The sequence below is a fragment of the Cuculus canorus genome, chromosome 4, assembly GCF_017976375.1.
Source record: "Cuculus canorus isolate bCucCan1 chromosome 4, bCucCan1.pri, whole genome shotgun sequence".
In the NCBI taxonomy this organism is placed as follows: Eukaryota; Metazoa; Chordata; class Aves; order Cuculiformes; family Cuculidae; genus Cuculus; species Cuculus canorus.
Window position 1 is genome coordinate 75,790,314 of NC_071404.1, and position 24,936 is coordinate 75,815,249.

Genomic DNA, 24,936 nt, shown 5'->3' on the forward strand with positions numbered 1-24,936 from the left:
AAATGCATTTTTAGGGGATGGAAACTAGTAGGAGAGACTGCCTGAGTAATCAGAGACAGTTAAGGAAAACAGGGAAGACTCGGTGAATTTCTTTAGCTGCAGTAAGGAGATTTGCTGCTGTGCCAGCAACAGAGGAAAGCTGCAGCTCCTTCTTACAGATCCTTACTGGATCGCCAGTAAAAGCTTGAGCTCTTGCACACCAGGATAATTTTGTGGAGTTCAGAGGGAAGAAATCTGCAGGGAAGCGGACCCCCGCACCCTGCCGATGGATGGGGTCGGACAGGTGTGCTGGGAGAGTCCTTTACTCTCAGCTGCGTCTGCATCAGTAAAAGACAGCGAGAAGCGCTCTTGTGGCTTTTCAAGCCTTATCCAACGTTATCTCTGATAACCACCGTGTGGAGCAGTAGAGGGGCACGTGTGCAGCCCGGCTATGAAGGCTGCACTGGGTGCACAGCTGTATTTACTGGTGTCTGGCTATTTCCCCTTTGCAGATGTTGTATTTAACAGCAGCGTTGTGCTTTCTTATCATTAGGTCTTTTTCAGAAACCATCTGCAGAGCACCCCAGTCAAGGCTGAGCAGTTCACTTTCCAAAATTTCCATTTCAGATACTGAAAAATGCTTAAATACCTTTGTGGTCGTCTTCCAGGGTATGTGTAGAACAGTGTGGCAAATATATACAGTCAAACCACCCCGCTAATGTGTGTATGAGATGCTTATGGCATGAGGTTTGGATCAAATGCTGTATAGCTCTTGGTGGCTTGGTGCGGCCACCAGGCTCTTGCAGGGCAGTTCTGTTAGATAAAAATCACAAAGCTACAAAGAGCTATTTAAACGTTGGCTTTGTTTGTTTTTCTTATAAAGGAAACTGATCATTTACATTTAGAAAATATCCAATGTGTCACATCTCATCAGCGTCGCGTGATTTATCTACAGCCACTCGCTTTTCAGACGTATAACCTAGGGTTGGTAAGCCGAGCATCCCGCCGGCAATGTGGCATTGCGTTAATATCCTCCATTGCACACACGGTGCATACGCTGTGTATGCAAAACCGCGTGGTGAGCTGTTAGTGCTCCTGCAGGGACAGTGGGCGAAGGCACAGCGCCGGCAATTTCGGTTGCGTCCTACACAGCTGACTGAACAGGCAGCCTCAAATGTGGTGTTGTCACATGAAATACCACTATCAGCTACTCCTTCAGTTTTTCTTTGTAATTAAAATAACAATGATAGTCTATCGTACGGAAGCGTGCTGGGTTCATTTGTAGGAAATGTTTTCAAACATTGCCGGAAAACCTACATAAAAAAATCCCCATGTAATTGAAAATGCATACGCGTATTCTTTGGGAACACTATGGTGAAAACACATGTATGTCTCTTTTCAGCTCTAAATAAAACAGGCAGCACTCTCTGGTGTTTACTCTGCCAATATTTAATACAGGTGGTAGCTCCCATTTTTCTTCCTTTACCTAATGCTCTTCTTCATCTTGCTCCGAATTATTGATGTACGCTCCCAACTAAGACGAGTGAAGGAGTTCTGAGAGTGACGACTGCCTTTGGTGCTTCAGTTCTGGGTGACTAACATGTAACTGGTGCAGAAAGGTCTGGCTTTCCACTTGTTGAGCACTTAACCTTCGTAAATATTTTGCAGATATCTGTTGCTTAGTGTCCCCAAATCCATGCCAAATAACTATTAGTTATTTTTTTAAAGCATAATGTTAAACGGAGTTAACCGCATATCTAACAACTCTCCCCCTCCCTTTAAGTTATTTTAAGTGTGCAATTTTATCATCTCGGTATCAGAATGACATAAGGATGTGCTTTGGCTGTTTGTTTGTGCCGTTATATTTAATGTGTTTAGAATGACCCTCTACGTCCATTAAATGACAAATGATCTAGTTTCTCAGCGAGGCCATTTATGAACATTTGTCTTAGATTTTATGTATTGCTTTTTATTGTCCCTCTCAGAAATTGTCATAGTTGTTGCGCCGAACAAAAAGTGACAAGTGGTGGATTGTGTCTTTGAAAAACACTTTGGAGATTCTTGATTCCAGTGATGTTAGTTTATGATGGAAAACTGCATTACAGTGGGGTCAGTCTCACCCCGGGGGGACACGTATGGGGGAAAGTCCCCATCCTGTCCCCCACCCACGCTACTGACCCTCGCTCAGCAACCCTCAGCTGAGCTGGCTTGAAGACACATCCGTGGTGCCACAGCGGTTTCCAAAGAGGAGTTCATGTGTGATTTTGGCTTTGCTGATTTCTAGTGGGTTATCTACAGGCAGGGCAGCAGTCTCGTGGCTTTTAACTCATGTTTGGGTACTATGCCGTCCTTTAGAAAAGCAAATGACCCCTGCCCAGCTTCAGTCCCCTTACTTTCCAAAGGAGACCACTCTGTGAGGTTTGGGAAGAGAGAGGAGGCCACAAAAAGGAAAGGAAGGTGCCTCAAAAGTTAGAAGTATTTAAAAAGGAGCAATGAAGAAGAGGCGCCTTCAGGGAAACTTATGACAAATCTCTGTCCTCTTTGACGGTTTGCAAATGTTCCCCACAGGTGAGCGAGCGCCACAGAGAGAGAACTCTTAGGGACTGTTGCTCCAAATCAAAGAGGCTCTGCATTACATGACGGCGTTTAAAGAGAGGGTATGGTGTATCATACTTAATAACGTGACACATGTTACTGTGATGTTTAGAAACTTGAGCTCAGGTCCTTCACAGCACTCCAAGATGTTTTCCAGGCTGCCCAAACGCTGAAATTAAAAAACAAAGTAAGAACCTGATCGTGTCCCTTATGAGGAGGCAATAATTCAACAGAAATACCTCTGCATTGTCAGATGAAGCGTGCGCTGAGGCTCAGGGGAGGAGTTCTCACTCTTTACAGCTACCTGAAATGAGGTTGTAGCATGGTGGGTGTTGGTCTCATCTCAGTAGAATGACAGGAAACGGCCTCAGGTCGCACCAGGCAAAGGTTAAATTGGATATAAGGGGAAAATCCTTCCCTGAAAGGGTTGTCAAGCACTGGAACAGGCTACCCGAGGAAGTGATGGAGTCAGCCTCCCTGAATGCATTAAAAAGATGTGTAGATGTGCCACTTAAGACCACGGCTTAGCGCGGGGTTTGGCAGCGTTAGGTTCATGATGGTCCTCAATGATCTTAAAGGTCTTTTCAAACTTAAGTCATTCTATGATTTTCCTTTTTCTGTTTCATAAACTTAAATGCACCGCATGACCATAAATTAAATGTTGCTTATAAATATAAAAACCAGAAGCCACATCTCTAATAGAATTCAAATATGGAGAAAGTATCAATATTATTATTTGTGCGTTATCTAAATGATGTACATCCATAACTGCAGAAGGAAAAACAAATACACAAGCAGCCCAGACAGTGTGAATACTGCGCTCTCACAGGTACCGTAGGTAGAAAGAGAAAAATCTTTGCAGATAGATGCTTTTATGATTCTATGAGGCTGTCAAGCAAACTTTGCTACTGCTCTTCAATGGGACCATGTGAGACAGTCAAAGCGTAAAAGTACAGAATAAATACGTGCAGAGCCACTTTTTCTGCTGCAGGACAGAGTTTATGATAAATTGAATCAATCAGTGTTTTCATCGTTTCAGGAACCGGTTGGCTGTGGGGAGTGTAAGAGCTGCGATTGCTGTGTTAATTTAGCTGTCTTCAGAGATTAGAAAGACTGAGGGAATAACTGGTTTAAGATTACAGCGTCTATCCCGTTTCTGGAAAAGGCTACGAAAGCTTGGGGGCTTTTGTAATCTTCCTAATTTCATTTATGACAAATGATGCAGCAGAGAACATCTTTTCTTTACGGGTTTCCCAGTTTATTAAGCCATTGAGTCTGAGATTTCATCTTGTTTACCTTCGCCCCTACCATCAACAGGAGGCAAAACGGAGAATTTGTTTCTTTACGGTACTTTGGGAATACCCTAAAACATCAGCACAACGCAACCAGTGTAGATAAATCCAAAAGTAAGTCTGATGCTTATCTGATCTTCCAAGGATCAGTGACAAATGTGTGAGTGTCATTTCTCATAGACGGTTATATTTGTTTTCAGTTGTTCTGCCATAAGCTTTATTTTATTATTTTTATCTCCTGTGAAAGCAAAATTGAATATGTCCAGAAAATAAATGCAATACAGCAAAAGAAAAACTGTAAAGGTTGTGAAGCGAAATCCAGTCCAGAACACTGGCTGTTCAATAAAACAGAATTAACAGAAACATAAATAACAGTCTACCGAACACATTTTTATGCCACAGTAGCTTTGCTGTAGGAAGGAAAAAATACTCTCTCGTGATTGAAAAGTAAATGTTTCAAAAGTGAAATTCTTTATGTTGTTTGTTAACCACATCTAAGTCAGTTAATGTACTTTTTTCCAGGACAGGCGCAGTCAACAGTAGTTCTACTTCTGAAACAGCGAATCGCAGTGAGTGAGAAAGACCCCCTCCCCTTCCCCCTCCCCCTCCCCTCCCTTCCGCCTCCCCCTCCCCCTTCCCCTTCCCCTTCCCCTTCCCCTTCCCCCTCCCCTCCCTTCCGCCTCCCCCTTCCCCTTCCCCTCCCCCTTCCCCTTCCCCTTCCCCTTCCCCTTCCCCCTCCCCTTCCCCCTCCCCTTCCCCCTCCCCTTCCCCTCCCCCTCCCTTCCCCTTCCCCTCCCTTCCCCTTCCCCTTCCCCCTCCCCCTTCCCCTCCCCTCCCCCTTCCCCTCCCCTCCCCCTCCCCCTTCCCCCTCCCCTTTCCCTCCCCCCTTCCCCTCCCCTTTCCCTCCCTCCCCCCTCCCCTTTCCCTCCCCTTCCCCCTCCCCCTCCCCTCCCCTTTCCCCCCTCCCCTTTCCCTTCCCCTCCCCTTTCCCCCCTCCCCTTCCCCTTCCCCCCCCCTCCCCTCCCCTTTCCCCCCCTCCCCCTCCCTTTTCCCCCCTCCCCTCCCCTTTCCCCTCCCCTTCCCCCTCTCCCCCTCCCCTTTCCCCCTCAATTATCAATGACTGTGGAAGGCAATATTTAAAGATCTTATAAAAAAATATTTATTTAATTATATATGTAATTATATAAATAATTACACATATATATAAATAGATGTAATACACATATATATGTAAATATATATTCATAGGCATACTTGTCATGCACTTGAACTTGGCAATGACCTTGAACTTGACCATGACCTTGGCAATGAACTTGAACTTGACCATGAACTTGAACTTGACCATGACCTTAATAGGCCGCAGGTTCCTCCCACATCACTGTATAGTGGCTCTAAACCTATTTTTTTAAAAATAGTCATTGACCTTGAAACACAATATTTAAATGTATTATAGAAGTATATGTTTACAATAAATTTGTGATTGTATTGACCTTGAACTTGGCAATGAACTTGAACTTGACCTTGACCATGACCTTGACCTTGACCTTGAACTTGACAATAGACTACAGGTGGTAATCGGCAATAAGTTCAATCAGGCCTTCTACTAATTGATAATTTTCAACCATCTCACGTTCTAAAAGAATTATCTGATTTTTGTTATGGAAGTCCAAATGTCTCTGTACTGAAACTTAGAAACTCTTGCTTCATTCTTGCCCAGTAGCTCTTGCTACTCTCCCGATAGCAAAGTTTTAAGGATGGTAAATCAAATAAAAATAATAAGGGAAAACTTGGTTAAGATTTCCTATTTTCTTTCAACTATGGGCCTTCTAACAGCAAATGTGGTAGCAACGCTCCAGCCCTGCTCCAAAGGCAGGTCAAGCTCAAAGAGCTGTAATGCCCGTGGGCTCTCAACTGGGCTGAACAGTGGTCCCCCACAATCACTTGGGAAAGGTGTTGCAGCTCCGTGGGATAGGGTGAGGTACTGAGCGTGCAGAAAGGACACTCTGTCAGTGCCACCATCGGCCTGGCCAGCGCTAAGCATCATTTTCCATGAGTATTTTTAGTACCTGGCCTTTGGAGATGTTAAACCCTGGTAGCTTGCTGTGGTCACACATGTGAAGTCTCCCCTCCCATCTCTTTTATAGCAGTATATCTATACTGACTTTGTGTGTTTTTCCTGAGTTATACACGGAGATAGAAGAAAACAACTATTCCTCAGGAGTAAAATTCTAATTTAAGTGTAGGCTTACGTGTAGCCACTTATTTGTATGAATTATATGTACGTCATGGATACTCTGGGGGAAATCCAGGTGGAACTGTGTCACTAATCTACGGATGTGTTGCACTCCTGAGAGAAGAAAACACAAACGTAGAGGTCTGACGGGCTTATGGAAGCATTCCCATCGTGGCAGACTCTTTTAGTAAAAAATAAATCATACCCCATCTTTTTGTAAATTGCCCTGTAAGCTACTGGCAGCAAATCAATACGCTACAAATGAAAAATAATAATGCAATAACAATGCTGTGTATGATCTTGGACCCCAGATGAAAACTCGTTAAACAATCAATATGATAAAGATTCGGAGCTGTTACTTTTTTTTTCTTTTTTTACAAAGAAATGACAAAATACCATACTGACTTCCAAAGGTGGCTGTTAAAAGAAAACAAACCCATCTGCCAGAAAATGAAAAGATAAGCCCAAACATAAACCACTTCCTTGTTTACTTGGCTGTTTCTTTCCCCCAGACTTCCATTGATTTGAATTAAAGGGAGTACAACAAACTAAAGCTTTTTAGCCAGTGAAGCTCAATGGGTGGAAACTCAGTTGCATACTTGTGGCAGAACATTTGTAAATTAACAGAATCTTACCTTTGTTAATTCAAACAGACGGTGCTTTGAAAGAGGCTCATCCTCCCGCCTCGTCTCATTTATACAGTGGGCATCGTGAAGTAGGTAGCAAACCACAGGCAGAAAAAGGAACGCCTACAGCTGTGTGAAGAGCCATGTATCTCTGCCTTCAGGACTATAATATATTAATAATAATTATAATTATTATTGTAATATCATTATAATAATATAATAATATTAAAATAAAATATAATAATAATAAATAATAATAATAAATAATATTCAGGACTGCATTCAGGACTATAGAATGCCCCGTCAGGCACTCGAAATTCCTACCAGCTTTCCATGAACTGAGGAATGAAATTTATAAAGGCAGAGTTAAGATTACAGCAAGTTTTCATTATTGCAAAGAAAAAAGGCAGGCTGTGAGTTTCACTGAATACCATCTAAAATTAGTAATTTTTTTTACATTTTCCAGAATCGTGGTACAGAACAGAAAGTTAAGAGCAGGCAAAGAAGTGGAAACTCCAGAGGAGAGAGAGAAGAGCAGCTGTGCAGCGTGACTGCTCACAGGGGAGCACAGAGATTGTCATCACTGGCACATCCCCAACAGCGCTGCTGTGGCTGTGAGTCCTCCCATTGTGGGTACCAAGGGAAAAAACCACCTGAACATGATGAGCATGTGGCACAGGGAGAGACATAATGTTTAGGAGTATTACCTGAATCTCTGAATTCATCCATTCAATCAATCTGTGAAACACATTACCGGACACTGCAGTAAAGGACATACTGTTTGAAAGCTTCCAGGAAAAGAAATGTACAGTATAAACTGATTGACTGTATCTGTGGTTCCAAACACACGTTCCCACATGCTGCTATTTTACACACACCACCTGTGGCACCGCACCGAGGTCTAAGAGGAAATAATTAATGCCAGCTCTGCGGCTGCTGTGTGCGCAAGAGACAGAGTCAATACTAAGGCCAAGAACTACAAGGCCACTGATTAAGCATTAATCACTACTGTTATGTATTTATCCCTGTAGGTCTGCAAAGCGCTTTTCAGACAAGCAGAAAAGTAAAGACTTCGCATCGGCAATTTTAGAAGTAAAATGAGTCATAAAAGTCAAACAATAAAGGGAATGAAGACAGAATTGAAAGAAAAGTGGTAAACCTGTGTGAGGGCACCATTTATGCGAAACGGTCTTGCCGTTCCGGCATGTTTTCTTGCAAGTACAAGGTAAGCAGTTGTCTCACACATTAGTCTTAGTATCTACCCACAGCCACCTTATTGTGCAAGATTTGTATAAATAAAATCATGAAAAGATTGTGGCAACTTGTGCGTTCCCAGAACTATGTAAATTAACTTCCATAATCAATGCAACATGGCACGCAGCGGTTACCCTTCGATCTCAATTCTATTTTCATTTTGGATTGCTAAGTGCAGAGTGAAAATGAAATGCCTACCTTGAAAGGCAGCCAAAAGCTCCAGTTTTCAAATTTCAGTTCATGTTCGGAGCTTTATCGCAATTTCATATGAATAAGTTCTTAGCTTAGAAATTTCCACAATTGCTTAAAGGTGCATTTGAAGTCATTTATCTCCATATGGGTGCATTGCTGTAGGAATTTTAAGAGATATTTCAATAATAATCCACAGTTCACAGTTATGAATACAGATCAGAGATGCTCATGCAATACCAGTCCCAAGACAGTCCACCACCTACAGGGTGAGAGTCTCCTATTTCTCCCACTAAAATAACATGCATTTAATTTACCATGACCTTAGAACGAATCTCAGCTATTGTGAAGACTTTTAATTCCTGTAGCATATCTGCCAATGGAGATGTTGGCAATTATCGCTTGAAGGCTCTATCTATCCGAGTGCAGTAGGATTCTCTGTTATTTTACAAAATTTTTAACATGGATTTTCAGAAATTTGAGTTTGTATAGCATTTTTTTTTCTTTTCTTACAGTGTCCTTCTCTCTCCTTTTAATTGTTTCATAGAATGGTTTGGGTTGGAAGGGGACTTAAAGATCATCCAGTTCCAACCCCCCTACCAAGGGCAGGGACACCTCCCACTGGATCCGGTTGCTCCAAGCCCCATCCAACCTGGCCTGGAACACCTCCAGGGATGGGGGCAGCCACAACTTCTCTGCCAGGGCCTCCCCACCCTCACAGTAACAGCTTTCTCCCTACTATCTCATCTAAAACTGCCCTCTTTCAGGTTAAAACCATTCCCCCTCGCCCTGTCCCTGCACTCCCTGATAAAGAGCTTTTCTGTAGGCTCCCTTTAAGCACTGCGAGGCTGCTCTTGGGTCTCCCTGCAGGCTCGTCTTCTCCGGGATATCAATCCCAACTCACTGGGGACGTGCACCAGTCCTCGGAGCGTCCTCTTTTCCCTCCTCTTTTAAATAGCGTTTGTTGCAAATCGGAACCACCTCAAAGCTGAAAAAATTCACATTGGGGATGTTTAAAAGAAATCCAAATTATTCATGAGCATCATCAGATGGAGTTTTTCAGACAGCTGCAGTTAATACCTCTTTGCAACATTTAAGGAAAGAAACACACAGGCTGTTTTTTCCAGATGTGTCAAACTGTTTTTTTGCATGCGGTCCTTCTGTTCTGTCTTAGCATGCTGTCCTTATAAAATCTGAGGGAATAAGTATGAAATGAAGGAAATACCTCATTTTGAGATTACCTTTGCCTGTTACTTTTTGCAGAAAAAACCCAAAAATTATCCGCACTGCTACCAGGAATATGCTTTGACATTAAAGAGGAGTGGCAGCAGGTTGTTTCCATATTCTGCTGGACACCAACGCATTTACTAAAAGGAACCAGACGTCCATTTTGCCAACACGTACGTCTGCTGAAGGCTGTGCCAACCCCTCTTGTTTCTCACTGTCTTTTAGCTGCGTATAAATCTGCCCATAGTCCCTCTGGAAGGAGATTTTTGTTTGGGGTGAATATGCTTCAGTCCGTTTCAGGCAAAAGTCCATCACTGTGGCGTTCCCTGATGAAGGAAGGGAATTAATGCCTTACCCAAGCGGAAACTCCAAGGTATGTTCACTGATGACTGCTGCAAATGTGGAAAAGGAACAGGAATCCGCGGCCATTTCCCATCCTACTTGTGCAAATTTTTCCTGGCGGTGAGACATCGCTGGGTTTTGCCTGCACCTGAAATAGTGAAAGGAAAAGGACAAGTTGCAGGATAGATAAGGAAAAACCTTCCAGCAGAAGTAACACAGTTTCAATTTTAAAAGGCCAGGAGGATATATCATATAAATACACTTTTCCACAGTCAAGGCTACTTATGGCCTCGCTAGGTTAAACCAGAACTTTATATATACATGTATTCAAGAACAAGAAACTTGCTCTCTTCATCTGCCATAAACCTAAACAGTATTCTGTTTTCTGTTTCCAAGTAGGCTGCTAAATCACAACAAAGTATTTACTATTTCTTTTATTTTTTGTTGGGTTTTTTTTAGCTGCTTCACTCCTTTCTGTATGACTCACATTCCATAAGAGCCTAAGCTTGTTGAAACTGGCAGTGCCAAACACCGAGCACCTTATTTCTATGGCTGAGATATCCCTGACTATTTGAACCATCTGGCATAAAGCTTTAAATCCAGTGGGACAGTTTCTTAATTCTGATTTTTTGTGCTCAGGTGTTAATATTAAAAGCCTACTTAGTCATAATGTGAAGCAAAACAGTGGTAATTGAATAAAACACACCAATCAAAGGAAAGCTGAGGGGAAGGGGGGTGCTGGAGGGAAGACATGTCAAAGCCAACTTTTTGGGAGTGAAAAATTTGGAAGTAGTCCTTAGTCTTCTCAATTTTTTGAGAAGTCTCAAGAATATAAGGGAAAAATATCACATGTATACATAAAAATATGCTGTCTGCTCTAGTTAGGCAGCATGGAAGGAAACATTTCCATGCTTCAGCGTGCCTTCCTTTCCTTTTTGGTCAACTACTGATAAAGTTCGGAAGCAGCACACGCTGATCTGCTAGGCAAAATCGCTTCAAAAGGAGAACCTAGACCACAATCTAACCTAAAAATAAATGGAATGTTTTTACCATGTTTTGTTCATTCTTCTTTAATATAGAAAAAATCAGAACATTTTAACCAGATCTTCAGCCCCCCGTGCTTAGAAACGAGCATTTATGTCTTGCATGCAGAGGAGAAACCAAATTAATCTATTTCAGATATTACGGATGTAGAAGAGCTTGCAAACACCACGGGTAATTTGGCATGGAATTCCAGCAGTGACAGCATTAAGATGTAGATCAGAGATATTTTCATAACAGTGAGTCACATGGTGCTTTAGAAGTGTTTTCCAAAGGTGGTAGGAGAAGATTCTGCATTGCGAGAATCTTTCATCAAGTTTTGCATGCACCGCTGTCAGACCAGTCATTATGAACTAGATGGCTCATCACAGAGTATGTGATGGACCTCCTATGGAAAATTGGGAATTCTAAGTTGAGCTGCAAAGCAATCAAGTTCACATGCAACAATTCATCTGCCTCAAAATTCGGAAATTGCTGAGAAAAATGATCACCTCTATGTAAAAGTAATAGAAGGGGGAAGGGAAAGGGAAGATGTTTTATAAAAACATTTTACATTTTATCCTCAAATATCCTTAGGCGCCACTGCTGTGGCCAAGTGCCAGATGGATAAAACAAAAGTGCTATCTAAAAATTAGAGTTTGAAATGAAGAACCAAAAAAAGAGCCAAAGGCTGTGCCTCCTTTCATTTAATTTATTTCCAGAGTTATTGCGAATGAAGACACTTAATCCCTAATGTAAACCTGCGGGGAATGTGAGTTATATTTAAGACGACTTGACGGCTAATGTAATGCAAACTGAGAATTTTGTCTTTTCATTGTGTGGGGTGAGAAGAAGAGCTGGATCGAATTGCTTCCTCTAGATATCAAGAGATAGTTTAAAGAGGTGCTATAACTGCAATTGCTCTGAACGGGTCAGGTATCAAATCTGTTCTCTTTAATGAAAGAGAACTTATAGTATACAATGAAAAATGGCAGAGATCTGGTCACAGTATTGGGTCAATGATATTTTGATTATGCTTGTTTTATGCGCCCAAAGTTGGTGTTTCATTGTAACAGACACGTATGAGGTAATAGGCGTATATATTCAATACTGGCAAATTTTGTTGCTTAAGGGCAATTTTATCCCAAAAAGAAATGTTCATGTTCATAAAAAAAAAAAAGGCTGCATATATTCACAGTATTTACATTAGGCATTTTCCATCAGTCTTAGTAAAAAATTGCTAATAAGAAAGAAACTGTCCTCTAAAACTTTTGATCACTGCTTTCAGGAAAATGGATCAAGGGGTGGTTCTCATTATTTTGTTGAAATTAGAAAAATACATTTTAATGAGGCTGTTTTAAGCATTAGACCTGCTGTCCTTCTTCTAGGTGGCTTTTGCCATTTCCTCTCATGAGATTTCTGTGCTGAAGCCGCAGATGCCTTAGCAACATTAAAATAGATTACGTACACAAGCCTGAAACACACACGGTCTGTACTTGAATAACTATAATTTTTAAAGCTGCAGGAATGCGTGATCAAAGTAGCCATGACAGCTTTTTCAATAATCTTTCCACAGAAATATTAAACTAAAAACACCAACTGGGAAGAATTCCAGCTTCAAACACTTTGCTTCTAATGAAGGAGTTCGACATTGTTTGACCGGAGTTGGCATCTTGCGCTCTCCAGGGTAAGCCCTAGCAATTCCTAAAATAATGAATCCACTGTCATCTCACAAGACCTCATCAAACAACTTCTGGAAACACGAGTGCAGCTAATAGCTAAACAGGATCGCACCCTTACCGTTCGCACGAGGAGGTAAATAACCCACCACACGCTTGCACACAAGTCTTATCATACCGTTTCCTTCAGAGCAATTTCTTCTGCCGGACCCATGAAGACGTAACGATGACTTGTAGACCCAAAGCCACAGAAATAGGTCCTGACCAATTGGACCCTCTGGCACCAATGTGGCTCTGCTCCACCTGGCCTCACTGCGATGGCTCCACCAGCACATGTGCAGCCTGGACAGCATCTTCAGCCGGAAGCACTTGATCCTCCGGATATGTTTCAGTCTGCCAGTCAGTCTTCCTTTTGATATTCCACAATCTTTCATAGAAGGAAAGAGAGGAAAAAAAAAAGAGGAAAAAAGAGGCTTGGAAGAGGCCACAAACAGTTATGCATTCATTTGCTTAGAGGAATTTTGAAAATGCCATATTGCAAAGTAAAAGACAAACCAATGCGTTTTCTCCGAATGTTTGGCAGCTGTCAGTTTTATAGGAGTATGAGAGTAGCACTCAAATTAACACTCTCGATATGATGTATCAAGCTGAGGCTTTCTGAGCTACTAATACAAAAGATGAATTCTCAAACAGCAGACGTAGGTGACAAGATAAGAAGCCCGGCACATCATGTATAAGATATAAATGGATCCATCTGTCAGCAGTTACTTTATAAGTGAATTGCTCTCAATTATGTTAGAAACAGCATTTAATGAAATATGATTTTAAGGTACTACATAGAGGAAGAAAATGTGCAAAGTAAATTCCTGATGTAATGAAAATTGGAAAGACTGATAGATTCTGCTCTCATAATTGGCAAACAGAATGGAGGGGTTTGATAGAGGTGACCGTAGAACAGCTTTTGGGGTATCATTAGGCTGGGTTAGCAATCTTCTGATCATACGTCCAGCCTGTCTTCAGAGGTCATTTTCAAGGTACACGTTCAGATGAGAAATAGCAGTGTTATGTGACAATTTCACTGATGGCTCAAAGAAATGTTCCTTACTTTGCCTTCTTGGCACATGAGAAGGGACCGGTCACGTATCAAATAGGGGAACAGGTGTCAATGAAAAACTGGAGTTTAGGTATTCTGAATTTAAATCCTTCACACAGTCCATATTCAGACCCTTCTCTTATGACACGAAATCAATGAACCCATATTAAGTGGCAGGCAAACATATCACACCCCTCTCCAATTTCTTCTGAGTTTTGGATTTTCACTTGGTTTAATTTTTTTTTCCTTCAGCATTTATACACTCGACTGAGACAGCTGCAAACTACAGACAAGAAAGGGCCGCATTACCCATGAGGAAAACCTAACAAGTCTGAGAATCAACATACAACCTGAGATTGGAAACCTTTAAATCACTATTGTATCCATACTATACGATCTCATTACAGGCTGGAATAAAGTTTGCTTAGATGTCTTATCTGCAATATTCCAGGTTGTAACAGACATATTTGTCTTAATTTACATGACTTAGGAACTTCCAAAGATTATGTTAATAATTAGAACGTTTACATAATATATATTCCCTGACGTAACGATACTATCCTCTCCAAGCTAGTTTTGCCCTTGTATACTTTATGTCTTGGTCTAAGAGGGAGATGGATTACACAGGTAGCCCCACATCTGCTGAACATAGAGCTGCCATGTTTTCGTAGGCTCTCTCTCGAAGCTCTTCCCGTAGCCTGGCTGGTGCAGGCACACCACGTTTTTTTGTGGGAAAACCTGGCCCAGTCTTCTAGCCTTACAGACAGAATTTAATAAAGCTAAAATTAAAGTTATAATAAATACCATTGCTTTTACAGGTACACAAACATTGAGTTAATTACTACATCTATCTGAGAACAGCTGAATTATGAGTAGTATTTCATTGACGGGTTTACGTTGGGAATTCACATTTACAAATTATATTCACCAATAAACTAGGCTTAGGTATGACACAGAAGTTATTGCTGTTACTCGTGAAATGTTTTCTACTTTGCTTTTTGTTCCTGGGAATGCTGTACACCAAACAATATATTTCCCATACGACATAGCTTCCCTGAAACATCTGCTGCCAGAAAGTTTGTCTGGAACTTGCAATGATGGATGAATTTTTGACAGGTAATTGCAATTCAGATCAGATGCAGACAGATTTAGTACCTAGAAGCTCCTAGTTTATTAAAATCACCATTGATTTATTTAAGCACCCCCCTCTCTTTTCACCACCATTCAGAAATTAATCACTTGGGTATGTTGTTCAGGGCTCATCCAGCTGCTCATAATATGAAATACATCAGTTTATGCTAACTTTATCTGTCTCTCAGCACTTCTGAAGAACTATCATCACATTATCTAGCCACCACCAAAGCCAACATGTATAATTAGTATAATCCGTTCCTGAAAGCTGAAAGAAATGCTAGAATTCATATTAGTTACATAGTTTAAACTCTTCAGGCTTCTTCAAGTAAAGTAAGTGTCACCGCTATCCATCACACTTAGGAAAAGATCAACGCTATTTTCATAAAACAGTAGCTGGAAGGTTTGAAAGGTGCTATCGGTTTGGTCCCTGTCAGTACCATTTTTTATAGCAAATTTACACCAAATAGAATGTGTACCACCGAAATAGATCTCTATATCTATTATACACACACAGAGCATAATATTTTTCTAGATTATCACTGAGTTTGTGTAACTGATATGATTACTCCATCCAATCACGAGAAATAGAGGACAATTACATGAGCCACATTCATGCTTTTCAGATGAAGTGCAATGGACTTTCCTTGCTTTGGATTCCTAGACCACCACACTGAGCTGTAGGGTGTGTTTCGTTGGTTGGTTGGTTTTTTAACTTCCAACATTGACATCAAGTTGGACGAGGCTATAAGCAACCTGATCCAGTGGAAGGTGTCCCTGCCCATGGCAGGGGGGATAGGAACTGGATGATCTTTAAGGTCCCTTCCAATCCAAACCATTCTATGATTCTACAACTTAGCAGAGATTTTCTAACTTCATCGATATAATTTTTGTCTTTAGAAAAATCCTATCTAACTTATAGCACTACATTTCATTACAGTTTAGTTTTGCTGAACTTGAGGTAAATAACACCTACTGTTCCCTCCTTCCGTGTCCACAAATTCAGGCGTTTTATCATGGAAGTGCCCAGATCAGGTGAGATTTACCCTTTTCTGGAGAGGATGGACAATTTGTTGGCCGACTGACCATTTGCCTCTTATTTTACAACCTTAGTAGCTGACCCACCCAATCTTTCTTTCAAAGTAACTACATCCCCTTCGTATCAATTCCATGTGGAGCCAAACTAGAATGAGTGCCAGCTATTTTATTTGAGGACCAAGATACCAGCTTAGTGCTCTTCGAAGATACAGCCCATGAGGGGAGGAGGAGGTAACAGATAATAACTTTCCCTGAATGTAATATATATGCAGTACTTGGTCAGAGACACCAATAGTGTCCCCCCAGCTCAGGCACAAGCAGATATCAAAAGACAAATAAGAACAGAGCAAGCACATGGTACCCCACTGGGTACTATTCCACCAGCCAATTACTTCCAGCTCCAAGGGATTTTCTCAGCCAGATGTAATTTTGTGCATTTACTGTCAAAGATAAGTACAGTTCGGCTCATCTGGACATAAGTGCCTGCTCCAATTTGTTTGTCATTTCAAGTCTATTTTGGATTCTGGTCTTGCCCTAAACCATTGAACGCTTCTTGTATTATTCCATACGGCAGCAAATGCACTTCAAGAAGAAACCTAAAGGCATGTCTACTTTCGTACAGATACCATCTCTTGCTGAAAACAACAGTAAGCCTTGTTTTAATGACGGCTCTTAAACGGCTTAGCTGTTTTGCTGTTGGACCCCTGCACATACGTTCTCTTTGCACGTGAAAAAATATATTTTAAAAATATTAATGCCTATAGTTGATACCATACTGTTACAAGAAGAGCTATTTTTGCATTAAAATAAAAAGCATCTATTAGAAGATTCGGGGTGAGTTTGTGCTGCTTCAGTGACGATAAGTTAGTCAGGTTTTTAGCGTACATACATAGTACAAGATTTCTTTAGTCAACTATGACGGGTGCCTGCCTTATGGATAGGAGTGAGCTTAGGCATTCCTCCTCAGTCTTTCAGGATTATACCGACTTTTTTCCATAACAGTGGTTATGGTATCTGAGAGTGTTTTATATATTTCATACAGACATGGTTCTGCCCACCTACAAAGCTGTTACCTGTCCTCTTTCCCATCCTATCCGTGTCCCTCTTGATGACCAATGCTGTCTCATCAAATGGATTTAACTGCCTGAGATTGCTCCATCTATCATTCATAGGCCTTCAATAGCTAATTATTACACTCGGAGCCGTTTGTTCTTCTGTAGCTACATTTTCATTCTTTCTTAGCTCCTTTCCAGCTTACCCGACATTAAGCCCCCAGGTTCAGTGGTTTTTAGTGTTAAATCTTAAGTGGTAAGAAGCATAGAGTAATCCGAAGTCTGGAAAAGGTGAGTTATGAGGAATGCTTGAAAGAAATAGTTGTTTAATCCAGATTAGAGAATAGTGAGAAAGGGATATACAAACACGAGAAAGGTAGCTCTAAAAAAGAAACAGGAAAACAGTTATTCTTCATGCTCGTGGCGAATGGGAAGAGATGTTAGAAGGGCGTAGATCCCAGTGAAAGGGACCTGACTTTTCAAAGAGTCCCAGAGGAACGACATGGACCATGATTAACTAAACAAGAGACTAATTTCTGTTTTCAGGGCTGGCACAGAATAAAGCAGCTGTGATTTAAATGTTTCAGCTGAGCTGCTGCTAAGTGGTCAGGTGTATCCAACAGAAATGAAGGTTTGGTGGAACATGGCCAAAAGGAAAAATCTCTGCCACTGCTGGATAAAAATACTTGCATCCTTTGCCAGGCAACTACCTTAACCTCTCCAGGTGACTGATCCTGTGGTAAGCGGAGCAGCCCCCATGTGAGGACAGGATGAGAGAGCTGGAGTTGTTCACTCTGGAGAAGAGAAGGCTCCAGGAAGACCTTGGAGCACCCTTCCAGTACTGATAGGAGGCTGCAGGAAAGCCGGGGAGGGGCTCTGGATCAGGGAGAGGATGAGAGGCAACAGTTTTAAGCTGAAAAAGGGGAGATTTAGACGAGATATTCGGAAGAAATGTTTTCCTGTGAGGATGGGGAGGCCCTGGCCCAGGTTGCCCAGAGAAGTAGATGTGCCATCCCTGGAGGTGTTCAAGGTCAGGTTGGATGAGGCTGAGAGCCACCTGATGCAGTAAAAGATGTCCCTGGCCCATGGCAGGGAGGTTGGAAGGGGGTGATCTTTAAGGTCCCTTCTGACCCAAACCACTCTATAATTCTATGAAACTTTTATGTGCCTCCTAATGAGGTACAGTCCACTATGGTTACTGCTACTGTAGTCACTGCTGGAGCAGAACATGGCTAAAAAAATACACTTCTGTATCCTGTTCTTGTATCTGAGTGCTCAGTTTGACTATTCGAGCTGAGTAGTTTGTGATTTCTTATGACTGATCCACCTGTATGCAGTGTTACAGGAGAGGGAAATATGACTTTGTCTAAGCTGTGATCCACCTCAAGTTACTGGAAGAAGAGAATGAAGAATAATGTTTTTACCAATATATATTCACTCAATTACACAGGCCGCTGCAAAGAAAAAAATATTCTCCCAGGATTTCCCAGTTATGAATGCTCACCAATCTTTTAATAATTTTAAATATAATATGCAGGCTCTCCTTCTCCTTCTTACAAATAGCAGCTAAAAATTTTAGTAAACTAATATTTTAAAGAAAAAAAGACTGACAGTGCTTCTGACAAAGTTGATTACAGAACATCAGAGTGAGGACACAACTCTATTTTAAAAAAAGCTTTATAGGTTGTGAAGATTTATAGAGGTGTTCTGCTGATTCATGCAGAGTAGATATGGAAATTAATTTCTGGAAGCCACTCTGTGATGAAATATGTGTCTTATAATGCATTTGTCTGCAAGACAAATATGTATGTTGGCTGATTAAAGAAGATATATGAAATTCTGAAAAAAAAAGAAATTATTCTCAGGAATGAACCTGCTAATTATAAAACCAACAGGAAATGAAATATGTATATTGCATAAATATATAATTTTTCATAAACAGGAAACCTTTGTTTTGATTTTCAATGTACTTCGTATGCAACTTCAATACCTAAAGACAGATATACTACTGAATATCTGAAATGCACCACTCTGACGGTCCTAGCGTGTCTTCAGACAGCTGGTGTTGGGCATGTTGACTACTACCCAAAAGAATCAGAAGTGGACACGGCATGAAAAGCAAGAGAAACTCCCTTTGCTGAACAAAACACCCGAATGTGGCAAAGGGCCGGCTGTTTCCCAAAGAGGATCATTTCAAGGCACCAGGATACAACTGTATTCTGCTACCAGATCACAGCAACAACTGAACTGTAGCCATCGACTTCCTAATTAGAAAGGGAATAAAATAAAAGTCATCTGGACCAGCCTGTATGGCACAGCATTTACCGTGATAGTAGAATCATAGAATCACCAGGTTGGAAAGGACCCACTGGATCATCGAGTCCAACCATTCCCAACACTCCCTTAAACCGTGTCCCTAAGCAATTCATCCACCCATCCCTTAAACACCTCCAGGGAAGGTGACTCCACCCCCTCCCTGGGCAGCCTCTGCCAGTGCCCAATGACTCTTCCCATTAAATTTTTTTTCTGATATCCAGCCTGAACCTCCCCTGGCGGAGCTTGAGGCCATTCCCCCTTGTCCTGTCCCCTGTCACTTGGGAGAAGAGCCCAGCTCCCTCCTCTCCACAACCTCCTTTCAGGTAGTTGTAGAGAGTAATAAGGTCTCCCCTCAGCCTCCTCTTCTCCAGGATAAACAACCCCAGCTCTCAGCCGCTCCTCATGAGACTTGTTCTCCAGCCCCCTCACCAATATTAGGGACACATTGGAAGTTTGACCATGATTCATCTGATATTAAAAATAAACCTCGATTTCATTTTCTACCCTAAAAGCTGTTTGCAATAGGAGACAAAATACAAACGCAGTGGAAAAACCTATGAAGAGTTAAAAATGCACGATGAGAAGTGAATCCAAGTCCCTAAATCAGCTGACGAAAAGACATCTTTTTTTATAATGCATTTTAAAGTTTTTATGCGGAAAACGTTTGGCTCCTGGTATAACATATGTAGAAAGGTGGGTGGGGTGGGGTTTTGTTTTTTTCTCTAGTTAACATAAGAATCTGTCAATCTAAGGAACAAGTTTTCGAGAAAAAGCTTTTCAGCTTCAAAGATTCAACAAGTGATAAACGAGGCCTTTCAAAAATAGAAGTGCCTACATGTGTTGATGAGACAAAATGCGAATGCTGATGAATAAATATAAACTGCCTGAGAAGGGTAAATTTCAGCTTGTCCTCACAAGCAAGTTATTTGCATTACTACAGATGTGTTATTTTACATGCCTTATGGACAAGAAAATGGAAGTGTTAAAAAACAGCTTTTCCCTATTTATATTTAAAAAAAAATTACTTAGTTGTTCTGTCAGGTTCAGAGACTTGAAGAAACTGATGTTTTTTAAATAAAAGAAGGTCACAGTCCAAACCATTGAGCTTGCAATCCGAAATTCCTTTAGTCCTTTTACAAAAATATTAGGTCTTAGGTATTAAGTTTAGACACACACCCCTGAGATGAGGTTCCAAACACTTTCCCATAAGGTTCGGCTTAGCTAAAAGATGAGATAATATATCTGCACAAGAAGGAAGATTGTGTGACAGCTCAGAATTGACACTTTTTCAGTTTGTTTTCCTTGTTTGGTTTTTTTTGTTCTACTGGGTTCAATAGAATGCCTAATGCTCAAATACTCTTCATATTTATTTTCTCAATTTTCTCTTCTGTCCCATAAGAAAAAGAAAGCTAAAGAGAGTAAAAGAGAAAAAGAAAGAGCAAGTGCACTAGTTGCTCTGTAGCATCCAAAATAAAGAGGGGAAAAAGGAAAGAAAAACAAACTGAATATTTCTACAGGCAATAAGAAAAGGATTGAAAGTATAAAATTCTACGAAGTAGAAACAATTATGATTACTTAAGTTTTCTAATTTAAACAGCTCCTATTTAAAAAACGTATAGATTATTTTCTTGACATATCCATCTTTTTACCATATTAGGACAGGGTATAAAACCATGTAGTTCTAGCCAAAACTACAGAACTGCAATACAGCTGTGTGACACCTTTACTTTTAAGAGAAGAAATATGGAATAATTGCAGCACATAATCCCTTTTGTTTTCAAGAACATTCCCAGTGGCAGGGCTGGTAGAAGATCTCATCCTACCTGTTGGCCTCATGTAAGCTGCCTGGAAATCCCTGAACCCTCTGCACAGCGGCGTCCGAAGCTCCATCCTCATTCAGCTCCGTACCCTGCTCTGGGGCCGCGCAGCAGCAGCTGTGGGGGGGAAAACAAACTTGAAATCCTACAGGTCCACATGAAGAAGAAAGGTCTAGATGATCTCTGTAAACATCACAAAAGCTGCCCTTCTTCCAGCCAGGAGATGGGGCAAGGAAGGGTCAATCTTCTTTGAAACCAACAGATATTTAATCCAGATTAGAGAATAGTGAGAAAGGGATGTACAAACACGAGAAAGGTAGCTCTAAAAAAAGACAACAGTTATTCTTCATGCCTGTGGTGAACATGAAGAAACGTTAGAAGGGTGTAAATCCCACTGAAGGAGACCGACTTTTCAAAGAGTCCCAGAGGAATGACATGGACCATGATTAACTAAACAAGAGACTAATTTCTGTTTTCAGGGCTGGCATAGAATAAAGCAGCTGTGAATTAAGTGTTTCAAATGAGCTGCTGTTGAGTGGTCAGGTGCATCTGACTGAAATGAAGGTTCGCTGGAGCACAGCCAACTAGTCTGGTGATGCTTATCCTCTGTATTCAGCTTAGCCTTTCCAACAGTGCTGGCCAGTACCTCACCTCTAGTTATCACCTTCATCAGTCCTCATGATGTTACACTGCTCTGTGGTACCACAACTGTGAGTTGTGGATTGTGCACACGACGCAGCTGGGCTATCGTCACAGCACATCTGCAACCAGCTTGTGGATTAGAGGTGTCCTGGTCCCACATCAGTGAGAACTCAACCATACATCCCACAAACATCACAGTTTCCAGATCCAGTCTAGGAGCCGGAAGTCACACTGCAGTCCTGCATATCACTATAGCCAAGAAGAATCATTTTCAGTAAACTTTAGGTAACACATTCCCATGAAAATATTTTAAGAACGTGAAATGACGCATATGCTTTAAGACAAGACGCTTGTGTTTCTCTTTGTTGTCTACCCTGATTTTTTTCTCACATTAATATTCAAACCATAGTCTGAAATGGACATCATCTTCTTGATCCATACATATATACATTGTCAAGAGGAGAATGTCCTCACTTATTATGGAGCTCAGTGGATACTAATGGCAGGGAGGTAACAGATGATATTTCATTGCTATTGTTCTCCTATTAGATTGCAGTGAACAACAGCCCAGTCAGTAAATATTTGCTTAAAGCCACCCTAGAACGCTGCCTGAGGACTAACATTCTGGTGAGGCAAACTTTCAGGTCTCCATTTCTCTCAAGAGCTGCACATAAATTTGTACTGTGAATATCCATGGTCATGTTACTTTCAGCACAAGAAACCATGAATTTAAGTTAGGTATTATTTTGACCTTTCTAATCTGCTGAATCACATTCTCCCCGCTTTGCTCGCTCTCTTTGGCTCTTCAGATTAGTGGTCTTTGCTTGACCCCTCCCTCAACCATGCACAGAGGTCACCTTTTTTTGTGTGCAGTGCCCTTTGTAGCTGGAGATTGCTTCCCCTCAATTTGATCCACCATGCCCATTTTGTAAAGTTCAAATTCAACAAACCTGTTTTCTTTTAAAATCATGACAGATTGTTCTCCCACACCATTGTTTACTTATGACTTCATGCATGTCTTGAACTCCTCTCCCTCCAGCTCTCAGGTGTGGGTGATCCTTGGGATTAAAATCTTTTAAGCGTAGTTTAAAGTGGCAGTTAACTTACTGCTGGGCAGCAAGGCAATCGAGAAGGGAGAAAAAGCCTGTTGCATGACTACTCCTACATCAATCTAATAAGAAAAGTCAGAGGTTTAGGTCCCAAATATACAAGAGCAAGAATTTCTCACATATTGAGAATTTGCTTGTCAACAATAATGAGTTTTTAGTGCCTTACATACATCTAAGTCATGAGAAAAAAAAGGTGGGGCCTTTATAATTGCACAAAACTGTATATGTTATACAAAATATTTTAGGTCCTTTATTTCATAAATTTTGACTATCTTAGCTCATCTACCCCAAGAGCACTGTATCTTTTTAATATGCTTTTATGACACCCTCTGGCTAATATGACAGTTCGTCAGCAGCAATTGCCTATATCACAGTTATGGTCTCAGTTCAATACAACATCTAAAAACGTACCAGGATCCTAGAAAAGCCTGGAAAAAAAGAGATAATATGATGTGCAAATATAGATTTAAATATAAGTGCTTTATTTTTTACTGCTATGGGCCCTTGTGTCCTAACATGTTATTAACAAACTTTGTTATTAACAAACATTATTAACATGTTATTAACAAACGTTGCCCAGGATTTGCACACTTGCTCAGTAATTGCCTCCTCTTTTCTATTTCTCATCTTATTCTTTAGCCTACCAGTATTTGGATCAAAATATGCACTCTAATTATTGTACTTCGGTGTAGGAATCTCATTAGATAAAAAAAGTGTTTTAACACCATAAAACATTAAAACAAAGAAGATCTGAGCTCAAAGCAGAGGTACGAAGAAAACTCTGTGTTACTCAGAGTGTTTTAGTTTCTTACTCTGTTAAAGAATAAACATATTTTCAATAGCTTGAGGGAAGGCGATTTTCATGCCATAGCAAATATGAATCAAAGTTGGATTCATCATTTGTACAATTCTCTTTGAAAGGATAATAATAATTAAAATAATGAAATATCAAGTTATAAAGCACAGATAAAACACAGAAGGTTGATGCATAATTGCAAATATTCTTTGCAATCAGTGCGTATTGAATAGTCAGACGAAACTGATGCTTACTTATCCAGGCAATTCAGAAGAATTTTATTTTATTCTATTTAATTTTGTTTTCATTTGTACTGGAACTAACCATAAGAAGCCATCTATAACATTGGTGAAAAATGAGCTTTTTTACTTTTCTTCAAAAAAAGACAATGTACAGAAGATGGCTTTAAAAATTAACGTGATTGATCCTATTTTAGTGCGCTTGCATTAAATTGTACATTAATAGAATAAAAAGATCGTGTACCTTTGATAAAACGTGGCATGCTTTGTGATTATTTTTAAATATGAAAGCTCCAGGCTGAAAATAAATTCATCTGATGTCCTTCTTTCAGAAGCTGTCTTTTCCTGTGCTATTGTCAATGCTGTTATTTGGAGCAGAGAAGTTCACAGAGTTCTGGTGGCTATCCAAAAAGGACTAGAAAATGGAGGTTTAGTACCCATCAAAAAGTATCTGAACATAAAGAACAAAAGTAGCCAAAGGTATTAAATGTTAAACACACCCTCCCCATATAAATGAGAAACTAATGAATTTCAGAGAAGTTGTAAAGGCTTAATAGGTACAAAGGAATTCAGAGATTGTTAATCACAGGCAGCTAAAAAACATCACCTTTGGCTACATCTAGGTAAAAAAAAAAAGAAGAACATTTTTTTTTTCTCTGAGAGCTAATGTAAAAATAGCTAAAGCACATTAATGCTCTTCCTACAGTCAAACCTTACTTTGGGCAGGGAATAAGATTCTGAGTCCGTCTTCTGTGTCCCCATCTACTGCTGTAAGCAGAACAGCTATTTTAGCGTGGAACTTCTCGAGGACCTGCTGTCCATCTGTGCATCTCCACGCCTGGCAATATGGAGAAAGATCAATTCCTTACCCATGCTGGTTTAAGCAAAAAAAAAAGGCATAAGGCCTCTGGAATAGTGTGAATAATGCAGACCAGTTAATCAACTTTTTCTTCTCTGCAATTTGAGGTCTTCAACTAAAACGGCTTATTCTCTAGAAATACATTTATATTTAATATGAAGTGATGAGATCTGGTTGATGAAAAACAGAAAAAAAACCCGTTTTCCAATTAAATCCTCACAGATAGAATTAAGCCCGATAAATTAATAATTGTTGTCATTTTTTCAGGAAATCAGTTCTCATATTCCATAAAAAAACTTCGCTAAAGCTTTTAAGAAGCTGTGAAGTTGAGATTCAAAATTGTGCAAAGGTTTCTGGTGATACCTGCCTTTAAGGCTGAAGTGTTTCTGTGGTCAGTGAGAACTGACT

The 24,936-nt window shown here is 40.5% G+C and overlaps 2 long non-coding RNA genes across 11 annotated transcripts in view; one reads left to right on the forward strand and one right to left on the reverse strand.

Moving 5' to 3' along the window:
- Window positions 1–12,852, forward strand: part of LOC128852186 (uncharacterized) — a 40,012-nt gene extending 27,160 nt beyond the window's left edge. Inside the window, exons 1-7 of one of the 9 annotated variants that reach the window (XR_008449888.1) lie at window positions 4,388–4,435; window positions 7,192–7,339; window positions 7,757–7,950; window positions 9,432–9,768; window positions 12,146–12,245; window positions 12,334–12,444; window positions 12,627–12,852. This is a non-coding gene — a long non-coding RNA (uncharacterized LOC128852186). Of the gene's footprint in view, window positions 1–4,387; window positions 4,436–7,191; window positions 7,340–7,756; window positions 7,951–9,431; window positions 9,769–12,145; window positions 12,539–12,626 lie in introns of those variants that run through there. The other 8 variants (XR_008449885.1, XR_008449887.1, XR_008449892.1 and 5 more) reach the window with 8 other exon arrangements.
- On the reverse strand, window positions 5,131–11,903 carry LOC128852187 (uncharacterized). Of its 2 annotated transcripts, XR_008449894.1 has the most exons (4): window positions 9,751–11,903; window positions 8,178–8,327; window positions 7,433–7,485; window positions 5,169–6,888 (listed from the first exon to the last, which is right to left on the reverse strand). It is a non-coding gene; the product is annotated as an uncharacterized LOC128852187 (long non-coding RNA). The 2 variants fall into 2 exon arrangements; XR_008449893.1 differs by lacking the exons at window positions 8,178–8,327; window positions 9,751–11,903 and adding an exon at window positions 5,131–5,154 and having other exon boundaries at window positions 5,387–6,888; window positions 7,433–7,763.
- Window positions 12,853–24,936: the final 12,084 nt, after the last annotated feature.